This window comes from Garra rufa, chromosome 13 (genome assembly GCF_049309525.1).
Source record: "Garra rufa chromosome 13, GarRuf1.0, whole genome shotgun sequence".
Lineage (NCBI taxonomy): Eukaryota > Metazoa > Chordata > Actinopteri > Cypriniformes > Cyprinidae > Garra > Garra rufa.
This window is the reverse complement of record NC_133373.1, coordinates 23,388,537-23,401,148: the sequence shown is the minus strand read 5'-3', so window position 1 is coordinate 23,401,148 and position 12,612 is coordinate 23,388,537.

The window sequence follows — 12,612 nt, the reverse complement described above, 5'->3', positions numbered from 1 at the left end:
ATTTATTTATTTTAATATTGTGATATGGCGGAGCGCAACAACGCAGTCTGAAGTAGTCTACTGTAGCTGCTCACTTATATTATCTTACTTGTTTCAATCTGCTCAATCTTTGTGATGTCAGTGCTCTAAACAATGTTATAATGGACGGTTTTACATCCAGGGATGAAAGATCGGATGAAGAAGTTACTAAAGAGGAGGAGTCCGATGACAGTCTGTTTTATGCACTGAGCTCACTTTTCTAACTACAACGTACATTATTCGTGCTATCTGAACATACAAGGGATGATCAAAAGTTCAGAGACTATGCCCATAATAAACAACGGAAACCCAGCTTTCATATGGTATCAAAACCTAAAAAATGTTCAACATGTGTTGGGTTTTCCTAGATCACATCACATTTTTTCTCAAATTCAGTTACCAAATTTCCAGATTTCCATTAATTTTCTGGATTGTAGTAAACGGAACCACACACCTGCTCCATTTATTTACACAGAAACATGCAGGATTCATATTCAAACTGTATATTTGTGGCTTAATATTCACAGACAAAAGTCACGTTTTCATTTAAGGGTACTGACATACTTTTGATTTATCCATCCAAAATTTGGCAAACTCTAAAAGAAATTGTTTTTATGACTGGATTCCATGATTCTGTTCATGTTTTCTGCATTGCAGAAAGCATAGTGCCCTAATTCTAGCTCAATAACAGTATTCATTTATTACTTCTTAATTTATTTCTTTTTCGGAACGCTTCAGTCCATATTCACTGCAATCGCATGGAAAAAAGCGACTGCCGCATTTCTCAGAATTTCTCCACAGGTTTCTCCACAGTTGCACAGGTTTGAAACAATATGAGGGTGAGTAAACAATGACAGAAATTACATTTTTGGGTGAACTTCCCCTTTAAATTTTATTGCACACAGCATCTGTTTTGTTCTTTGCTGACCTACAGCACCTTGTTTTGTGTTTGCACCTCTATTGTATTACGTCTTTGTGCAGCTCAGAGCTGAAATAGAATGCTGAGTCTGTGTGGTGGAATAGGGAGAGAGAGAAAGAGAGAGAGAGAGAGAGATGAGGGAGACACTGATGGAGTAGGACTGCATCCACAGGAGCTCACAGCTCCACGGCGTTCAAGGTGACCCGTCTGTGCTCGTGTTGGTCAGTAGAGAATGGGTCAGTTTCTGCCATATCTGGCACATCATTACACAGCCATTGTGGCAGAGTGCCAGAATTGACCCATTTCTCTCTCTCTCTTTCTGTCCTGCTCCATTTCTGTGTGGCACTGTGCCAGCAGTGGTGTGAGCAGACTTAAAGAGAGAGAGCTGGAGCACATGAGATGACCTCCATGTGCCTCTTTATGTCTTTCTCTGTGCATGTGGAGAATGCAGTCTTTTAGAAGTGTACTTCACCTAGAAGTGCAGTTAAAGGGACAGTTCACCCAAAAATGAAAATTCTGTCATTAATTACTCACCTTCATGTCATTCCAAACCCGTAAGATGACCTTTGGGCATCGTCTGAACACAAACTAGGATATTTTTGATGAAATCTGAGAGCTTTCTGACCCTGCATATAGGCAACTAACACGTTCAGGGACCTGTAAGCTGGTAAAGACATGATTAAAATAGTCCATGTGACATCAATGGATCTACTGTAATTTTATGAAGCTAAAAGAAAACTTTGTGTGCAAAGAAAACAAAAAATGGACTTTATTCAACCTTTTTTTTTTCCGTGTCAGTCTTTCAACTCGCATTTACAAGAGTTCTAACATAGAACCCGGATGAGCTGAGCCTTGTTTAGAAGCAGAGAAAGATGCACGCTGTACATAAAACTGTCTTCGGAAACGTGTGCAGTTTTCGACTTGCAATTTTTCACCCAGCCATAGTTTTTTCAACTAGATTATAGAGATGACTGACTAAGAGAGATGGACGTACTACATCAGAATGGCAGCTCTTATGAACACACTCCAAAGACAGACACGGAAGAGAAGAAATCGTTGAATAAAGTCGTTATTTTTGTTTTCTGGGCCTTGAACATGGTAGTTGCACTGCTGTCTATGCAAGGTCAGAAAGCTCTCGGATTTAATGAAAGACATCTTAATTTGTGTTTCAAACATAAACTAAGGTCTTACGGATTTGGAACGACATAATGGTGAGTAAATTGACCTTTCGCAAAAAACAGCCCTAATTAGTTACTGTTTCTGTGTCCGACAAACAGTGCTCTCACACTACACATGTTCTCACGCAGGAAAAAATACATTGTGGAGCAAAGAGGAAACTGACAACACAATGACAGACAAGACAGAGCAGGTTACATCTGGTATGAAGCAAGGTCTCAGCTTTCAAATTTGGTAATTTTTTAAGAAATTCAAACAATAAAGACAGTTTTGTGGCTCTTTAATGTGTCGTGACAGATCACTGTCTTGACTCAAGTGGCACAATCATCTTTACATATTCACTTAAAGCACAAAATAAACATAAGTGAACATCAGAATGTATGTCCACCAAAGTTAATCTACTCTCCTGTTAGGCTTGCCACGATAGACGGTGTTGACGGTGTTACCGGTTTTAAGACGCAACACCGGTGACATCACTTTTCCACCGTGACACCGTCTCCACTTTTTTTTTTTTTTTTTAAGTATTCGTTTTTTTATTAAATATTTATTTGAATTGAATGGAAAATATCATTCTAAATAATTTACTTAAGACATGCAATATAATTAAAAACTGAACATAGCTACAATGCGTCATATTTCATTTATCACGTGAGGAGTTCGCGCTTACGTATAGCCTAATAAACAGCGTAAAAGTTAAGCATGTTTGGCCGAGCCCGGGGCACTCCCCCTGCCCAGGGAGAGGGATGCTGAAAACAAGAGATGATGAAGGTAAGACTGCTTGGGTATTTAAAGGGATTCTCTTGTAGTGCTTGGATACGGAGTGTGATTGCTGATGGTGAATTGGCCGTGTTAATTATCTGTGCGAGGAGTCGAATTTACAGAAAGAGAATGGCGGACGATTTAGTGTCCAAAAGCACCTGTTTGGCAATATTTTGGGTTCAAAGTTTTTTTTTTTTTGTAGTTTCGTTGTCGTCCATTAAAACAATTCCCGCAAAACTGAAAGTGAAAGTATAATACGCACGCATTTATAAGCTATTTAAAAGCAGAAAAAAAGAGCAAACCCCCACCCCACGGTGATACCGGTATTACCGGTGTTATCACGTGCCGATTAACCGGTGGGGAAATTTCCTCATCGTCACAACCCTATCTCCTGTCTGATTTGTTTGTTCGACAAAATGGTGGATTCGGTGTTATGATTGGTCAAATCGCCTGTCAATCAATCTGTTTGAGAAGGGTCAATTAATGACAGAATTTTCATTTTTGGGCATTCTATCCCTTTAAGGTAACTCGAATAGTTGAGTAAGCTCAAAACGCAACTCAAATAGTTGAGTTTTTCATGTTAAAAACATCTATTTATGAGTAATGTGAACTTATTTCATTTGAATCCACTAAAAATCCATCGTACTAACATAAAGAGACTATCTCTGCAACAGAAACATAAATATTGCTTTTCATTAAAAGCAACATGCATGTTTATATATTCTTATTATAACAGATGCAAATTCAAGACAATTTAGACTTGAACTGTTGGATTTTTTAGGCATTTATTTTATGCCCAGCACAAAAAAAAATTGATAGCCAAGTCATGAAGTTAAAGGATTAGTTCACTTCTAGAACAAAAATGTACAGATAGTTTACTCACCCTCTTGTCATCCAAGATGTCTTTCTTTCTTCAGTCATGAAGAAAGTATGTTTTTTAAGAAAAACATTTCAAGACTTTTCTCCATGTAGTAGACTTCTATGGTACCTGCGAGTTTGAACTTCCAAAATGCAGTTTAAATGCAGCTTCATAGAACTCTAAACGATCCCAGCCGAGGTAGATGGGTCTTATCTAGCGAAACGATTTTCTAAAAAAAAAAAAAAAAAAAAAAATTTATATACTTTTTAACCTCAAATGCTCATGTTGTCCAGCTCTGCGATGTGCATGCGTACTCTGTGGACTCCGGTTCAATACAGTTTTTTTTGGTTTTAAAGTTGGAGGAGAAAATGAGATGGGAGTTTTAGACAAGATGAACATTTGTGGTTAAAAAGTGTATAAATACGGGCTGCATAATAGATCGTTTCAGAATCGTCATCGCGATGTACGCATGCGCGATAGTCACATCGTGGCAGTCAGGATGCAGGGCAAAAAAAAATTATGCGTGTCTGATTTAAAAATGTACTTTCTATATTTCTAAACTTTCTATTCACGGATCTATATTTGTCTAAAATAAAGTAATTAACTGTTTAAGGGTTCTTTAAAAACTACAATACACACGTTGCTTCACCTACTTCATGCATGCAGTCTGTGCGTGCGCATGGCGAAATGAGCGCGGGACGGGAGAAAAGCGCCGAAATGGAAGATTTGGTCGCAAAAAGAAACGCAACGTCGGTCATATGGAAGTATTTTGGATACAAAAAGGATGCTGCTGACCAAAAACAGGTGCTTTGTCGGGAGTGCCTGGCAGTCGTTGCCACAACTCGCGGAAACATTTTAATACGAATTTAAGGGACCGTTCACATGTCGCGCCTAAAAACGCGTGGAAAACGCTAGGCGCATCTCTTTCTCCTTCTTTCCAAAGCGCTCTGTAACTTGAGTGTCAGAGTGGCGTCTACCGTTGCTAAGCAACCATGACCCGCGCTCTCCTAAAGACGCGGAAGTTTCAGCAAAGATAAATAAACAAAGATAAATGGATTTCCAAAACTAAAAATTGCTTGCAGTAGCTCTGCTGCTAAAAAAATGTTATCCCTGTAACAGCTATGATCAGCTGTTCCTCCATCTTGGCTAAGATTTTAATGTTTTTCGTGAAAGGAAGCTGATTTCCCTTTCATCAGGGTAAAAGCAACATTCATTATTAATTTCATATTAGAGCCTTGATTTGCCCTTTATTGACAGTGAATAAGGTGAGTCAAACTGTTTATGAAACTACCCAAAATAAGCTTTAAAAAGTATTTTATTTCAGGGTTTTGATTATACTGTACTTTTACATTTTTTTATTCTTTGAAAATGCTTACAAAATTACCCCAATTATTCTTGAATTATTATTTGATTTTTAAACAGTTCAAAACAACCTGATGAACATAAATGAATTTGTACACATCGCAATATATATCGCAAGAAAAAAATATATTGCATTATATATGTAATTTTTTCCCAATATCGTGCAGCCCTAGTATAAATTGTATTTTTATTTCTTTTTTTTTTTTTTAGAAAATAGCCAATCCTTTCGCTAGATAAGACTTGCTTGGCTGGGATCATTTACAGCTGTTTGAAGCTGCATTTAACCTGCATTTTGGAAGTTCAATCTCTCGGCCAACATAAAAGTCCATTATATGGAGAAAATTCCTGAAATATTTTCCTTAAAAAAATATAATTTCTTCATGACTAAAGAAAGAAAGACATTAACTTTGATAACAAGGGGGAGAGTTAATTATTTGTAAATTTTTGTTCAGAAAGTGAACTAATCCTTTAAGTCATAAAGTAGCTTTGTGTGACAAATAAACCGAAAGTTTATCAAGAATTGAAGCAATCCTATACGTGAACAAATATTTCATAACAGTTTTATAAACTAGTGTGAAGTAAATTACCTGATTAGCTTACCAACAAATATAAAAGAACAATTTGGCTGTTAGACAGATGGACAGACAGATAGATGGCAGCTTGTGACTTTTCCAGTAACAACAAGAGATAGTGCTACATTAACTACATATTTTAAGAGATTGTTGACTATAGTTAAACTACACTTTTACATTATGCGTAACTTGTAGTTTGATAAACTACAGTTCCAAACTAACTTCTCCATCACTGCACACATCAATCACAGAAATAAAAAACCAAAAGCAGGAGAGTGGGACCCATTCCCCAGATGTCTGTGTGGCTCATTTCAGCCCACCAGACTGTAGATGGAGAAGTGGTCTTATGACCGCCTACGGATGACCACTGATAAACACTGAAATATAGAACGTATGCAGAGAAGAGGCATTTCTGTCTGGATAACGAGAGATAATAAATAGCAAAATTCCTCAGCATATGGAAAGATTTTTGCCTGGGAGGGCTTCAAAGCAGACTTGCCGTTTTCTGCCATATGGTGCCACTAATTGCTGTTATTTTAACAACCTGCCACTGTTTGGATGTGAGGTACTGTATCCAAAAAAAGGGGACAAAGGAAAAAACAAGGCATAGACATTATATGTTAATGTTACTGTTAAATATGGGCTCATTTGAATATAAGTACATGCAAATATTTAAATGCTTTACATCATAGAAAATAAATAATAGTAATTTATATAAATGAACTGACCTCACAAATAATTTATATACTACTATTTAAAAGTAAATGAATATATTAATTCAGGGTTTCTGCAGATATGAACAAGTGAAATTTAAGACTTTTTAAGACCTTTTTAATACCACCTTATATGAAATTTAAGACCGAACCTGTAATGGAAATACATATTATATTACATGCATACATGTAATATTTAATGTGTTTAATGTAAAAAGTAAACACAATTTCATGGCTGTCATAAATTAAATTTATTACTACGATATACGTTACAGTGAACTTTTCATATCAGCAGATACTATTCCACACAAAATATCCCCATAAAAGTACCACTAGAAATATCTGATGTTTAAAAGTATGCCTCCACACCCAACATTTCTAATGTATATATTTATAAATCAATAAATGTATTTAAAACATTAATCTCACTTAATTCTGCAGTGTAAATTATGTAATCTCACTGCTAACAGCCATTTTTCAAATTTTTACCTCAGTGTGTTTCTTTAGAGTGCTGTTACATTCATTTGTTTTAAAGTATGTCACAAATAGACCAGAAATACACTATCCATTATCAATTTCTGTTTACGTTGAATGTATTAAAATATAAATCTTTCTTGCCTTTCGATGCTTCGCTAGTTGTTTTTGTAACTTCAGTTTTAATCAGGCGGTTTGTTCGGTCGGGCAAGTAAAAAAAAAAAAAAACATTTCAAAAGTATTTCGAAGGCTGGCGGTCAGCTAGCTCGACCTATATTTCTTATTATTATTGATAACATTATACACAGAAAAAGGTAGTTTGACCTGTATTCTGCTACTGCGATTCTGAAGACGCAGTAACTTCCACAGAGGGAGAAAAAAATCTAGTTGTTAGCAACTGGCCTTAGCCAAGCCCTATATTCAGTTTTTTCAAGCTAAGTGTCGCTAAACTTGCACTTCCCCATAGCTAAAAAGTTAAATCCATTTTACTTCTGCGGTACAATCCGAGAGAGACTCGCGCCAATAACAGAAAGCTGATTGGCTATTGCATGCTGGTCTCATTTGTAGTTTAAATACAGCAAATTATATTTGGAATAGTGAAATAAAGAACTACAACACCACGGAAACAACAAAAAGAGAATTTAAATGAGCATTAGAGGTAGCGTTACATGGACATCGGAAAAATAAGACCTGTGTAAAATTATTTAAGACCTAGAACAGCGAATTTAAGACTTTTTAAGGCCTAAAATTTTGATTTTTAAATTTTAGACTTTTTAAGACTTTTTAAGACCCCGCGGAAACCCTGTAATTATATATTGAATATAAATTTGAACTGATAGATTCTAGTAGTTATGTTTATAATTGTTTATCCGCACTACCACTCAAAACTTTGGGATCAGTAAGATTTTTTATATATTAATATACATTAAAATTTAATTTATATCTGTAATTAAAGTTGAATTTTCAGAATCATTACTCCAGTCTTCAGAAATTCTAATATGCAAAATTTTTATTAGTGCTGCTTAATATTTTTGTGAAACCTGTGAATACCTTTTTTCAGGATTCTTTGATCCATAAATGGTTAAAAAAAGGTACAAAAGGGTTTTTCAACAATATACATTACTGTTCAAAAGTCTGGGCTCAGTAAATTTGTATTCTTTCTTTTTTTGAAAGAAATTAATACTTTTATTTACCAAGGATGTGTTAAATTATTTAAAAGCGATAGCATAGATTTACATTATTAAAAAAGATTTATTCATAAAAAAATTTAAAAAAATTTTTTTTAAAAATCACAGGTTCCAAAAAAATTTTTTTAACATTGATAATTCTAATAATAAATTAGCATATTAGAATGATTTCTGAAGGATCATGTGACACTTAAGACTGGAGTAACAGCTGATGAAAATTAAGCTTTGCATAACAGGAATAAATTATATTTTAAAGTATATTAAAATAAAAAACATTATTTTATATTGTAATAACATTTTGCAATATTAATTTTTTTTTCTGTATTTTTGATCAAATAAATGCAGCCTTGATGAGCATTAGGGACTTCTTTAAAAACATTACAAGTCTTACTGATCCCAAACTTTTAAACGGTACTGTATTTAAATGTATATGCTCCTACAAGATTATAGTTTTTCTATTATATTTGTCTTTTATTAACTGCATTCTTTGTCATTACACCCTGATCTAACTAAACTCACGACATGCCATGATTAATAGGAATAAACAACATCTAATGTGGCCTGTGTGTAAGCGTTCAGTGCCTGCATGCTCTCCCATTACGAAAACAGGTGCTCATTAGCAAGACTTTCCTTCTCTGTTTTCAGAAACAAAGCAGGGAATTTAAATGCTGCTTTAAAATGTTTTGATCCCAATGAATATTGCTGCTGATGAGCTCTTTGTGGAAGGCAGGAAGGGAAGCTCTCACTGTCACACTTGCACACACAGAAATGGTAATCTAATCTGATCAAAGCAGGGGATCAAATTGGTCTGATTAGAAACTCTAATCTGCTCACTCAGGAGGAAAGAGAAAACTCAACTCAAGTGCAAAATGAATGTTGAATGTTACATTTATGCACAAAAATGCAAGACAAGAAAAAAGATTATGTATACATTAGATTCCAATTTAACAATAAACAGCTAATCTTCATATTCAGACAAACAAATAGGGCTTTCCCATCTAATCTTCACACATACAATGTCATGCATTAAATTCTTCACTTCACATTCACTTTTTTTCCCTGCCTGACTTACCCAAAGTAGCTCTTTTTATAGAGCTTAAGGATTCAAATATGATAACTATATGATTGACTATTCTCTAAAATACATAATAAAGCTACTTTAAAAAGGTGACTATTTTTCTTGATGCAGTATTGTGATGTGACAGCTTTAGCACTGCTGTTTCATGTTAGGCATGAACTCATACGCATGAGCATGTCATTAGGGCTGTTTCCTGCTCTGCCTTAATTTTGCAACCAATGAGGCGTAAGAAAGTAACGGGATACTGAGTAACATACTTAGTTAGCATCACATGATTCATTCCCCCCACAAGCATCACTTTACACACCATCAATCTGGCCTGACACTCAACACACTGCTCTACTTCTGGTTTCGAGGGCGACCAAAGCTTAAGCCTCCAACATGTTACCTACAGAATATATAGTATAGTGGGTGTCTGTGCAACAGTGTAAACAGCAGATGGCTATATCATGATCATAGTTTGACTCATAGTGGATACAACAACTTAGCAGAGTGTCTTTTCAGAGTGAATATGAAGGCAAAGACCACCATATTATTTAGTAATAATAGGCCTAAGTGGTTAAAAAAATTATATATAATATGGTAGTTTATCTCTCAGAGTTCTACATCTCTGGAAAAGAAAGTTCACCTAACAGTTAACCTAAAATGTTTTATTCAGAAGTCATCATTAACTCACCCTTATAGAAGCCTGTTCCACCACTGAATAAAAAAATGTAAAAAGGTAATCGCAATAACATTTTTTTTTGTATTGCGAATGGTCAACTGTGAGTTTACATCACGAAATTTGCAGAAAAATGTCAGAATTGTGAGTTTATATCACGCAAATAGGAGAAAAATGTCAGAATTGTGAGTTTTTTGTCACAGTTCTGACTTTATAACTCACAATTGTGAGTTTATATCATGAAATTTGGTGAAAAAATGTCAGAATTTTGAGTTTATGTCACAGTTCTGACTTCATAACTCACAATTGTCAGCTTATATCACACAATTTGAAGAAAAAAAACTTTTTTTGGAACACAAAAAAAGAACTTTTGAACTGTTAACTTAAAAACCGCTGCAATCAGAGCATTAAATCAGTGAGTTAACTCGCCCTTGTTAACTAAAACAACAAAAATAATGACTTTTGTTAATCGAAACAAAGCTGAAATAAAATAAAATATAAATATTGGTTAAATTAGATTTAAATATTACTTAATATTACCTTAAACATAAAAGCTAAATTAGAAATGTTGCCTTTGCAACAAACTAAAATCAAGTAATACATTTAATTTAACATTCACATTCTGAGTGAAAATTTTATATATATACAGTAAAGCTTCTAAGATAAAGTACTAAAATTACTCAAATTTAAACTGGGGTTGGGGGGACTAATGAAATAGATTATATAATGTAATATTATATAATTTTATTTTAATGTATTTTATTTATAAATACTACATTTACTATTTAGAAATGTTTTTGTTGTTGTTGTTGTTGTTGTTGTTGTTGTTGTTTTTTAAAGATGACAAATTACATAATGAATGTCTACAATGGCAAAAATATTAAATAAAATAAAATGAAACAGTATAGAGAAATTATAGCAGTCATAAATCACAAAACACAATACAAGAAAAAAAGGAAACACTAATTAAATATATTATATAATGTAATGTTATATAATTTTATATTAATGTATTTTATTTATTAATACTACATTTATTCATAAATGTTATTACAAAGGTTTCAAATTGTATAATGAATGCCAACAATAAAACTGAAATAAAAAGTAAAAAACTACAGATACAAAAAAAAAAAAAGATTAAATGAAAAAAGTCTAAAACACAAAATGAAAACGTATTCTAAGTATTAACAATATAATATAAATAATATTAAATAACACTAACTATAGTCTGAATGGAATCCAGGGGTGCATTTTTCGAAAAGCAACTATATGGTTGCAAGTTTGTTACCAATAGAGTTCAATGGAACTTATGACCATAGTTAGCGAACTATGCTTTTGAACTAGGCATGTTCTTAGGGGCTTTCTACATTAAAAACACACAATAAGATGAAAATTAAATGTAATGTATACTTCAGATCGGTGTATGGAAAATAAAATTAAATAAAATAACCCATGAATAAATAAACAAACAAACAAAATCTTCTGCATTAATGACTGTTCAAGAGGTCACAAACATGAACTAGGCATGTTCTTGGGGGCTTTTTAATGAAAAATACACAATAGATTACCAATAGAGTTCAATGGAACTTATGACCATAGTTAGCTAACAATGCTTTTGGGAAACGCACCCCAGATCGGTTTTCTAAATGAATCAATGATTCATTGAAAAGATCCAACTCAAAAGAACAATTTGTTAATGAACTGAATATCAACAAAGCAGCAACAAAGGGAAATCATGGCAATTGTTTGTTTGAATGTGAATAACAATGTACATTTCTATTTACTACTCACACAAAGTGGTCTAAAGGCTTCAGAAGATATGAAATATTCTGCATGAGTCATTTGGATCACTTTTATGAAACTTTTATAGTTCTCCAGTCCCAATTCTGACTTTATTCTCACAATTCCAAGATTATATCTGAATTCTGATAAGAAAAATCAACTTGTCATTTTCAGTGTTTTTTTTAACTTGCTGTTGAGTTGAATTGAATGATAAAGTCGAACTATGAGATATAAACTTGCATTTGTGGAGAAAGGTATTAGGTTTAAATAGTATTTCATGCTGTAACTACAATATGTTCCCTATGAACTGCATATGTGAAAACTGTGACAAATTGTTTAAATCAAAGCTATGCTTTAAAAGTAGAGTAATCATAGCAGGTTTCATCCATTAGTCTGTCCATTTAAACATCTGCGTTTAGCTTCAAATGGCACTTTATGTTTATTTGTATACAACATAAAGATATATTCTCCAAAATGTCTTCTTGTGTGTAAGAAGTTGTATGAGTTTGAAGAACAACATGAGAGTGAGTAAACAATGATATTTGGAAACGTTTAATAAACTAGTACACTGTGTTTCACTGTGAATTACTTTAGAGGTGAAACACAGTAACCTTGTTCATTGCAGAATGAACTACACATCTCCACAGTCAGCTCTTCTACTTCTAAACCCTCTCCTTCTTCATTCCAACTGTCTCTCTCTGGCCAATTTTTCATCCTAATCTCATTTCTCCATTCAATCACTCTCTCTCTGCCTCTGATTCAATCTTAAAAGCGGGCCACAGAAAGGGCACAGGTCAAGAAGAAACTGACCAAACATGCTGTAATACACCAGTGTTTAGTGTTTAATCTATAGTTGAAACTATTTAAACTTATGAAAAATGAGATCCACACAAATGCTCCTCAAGTGCCAGAACACAAAGTCTCCCCAAGGACGATTTTGCAACAGGAGACGTCATAAGCACCGCAAAGCATCAATTGGAAACCAAGCGTAAAGTTTGCATGCGGCTGTGACGATCCTGGCAATTGCATCACACGTCTCACAACACACAGCT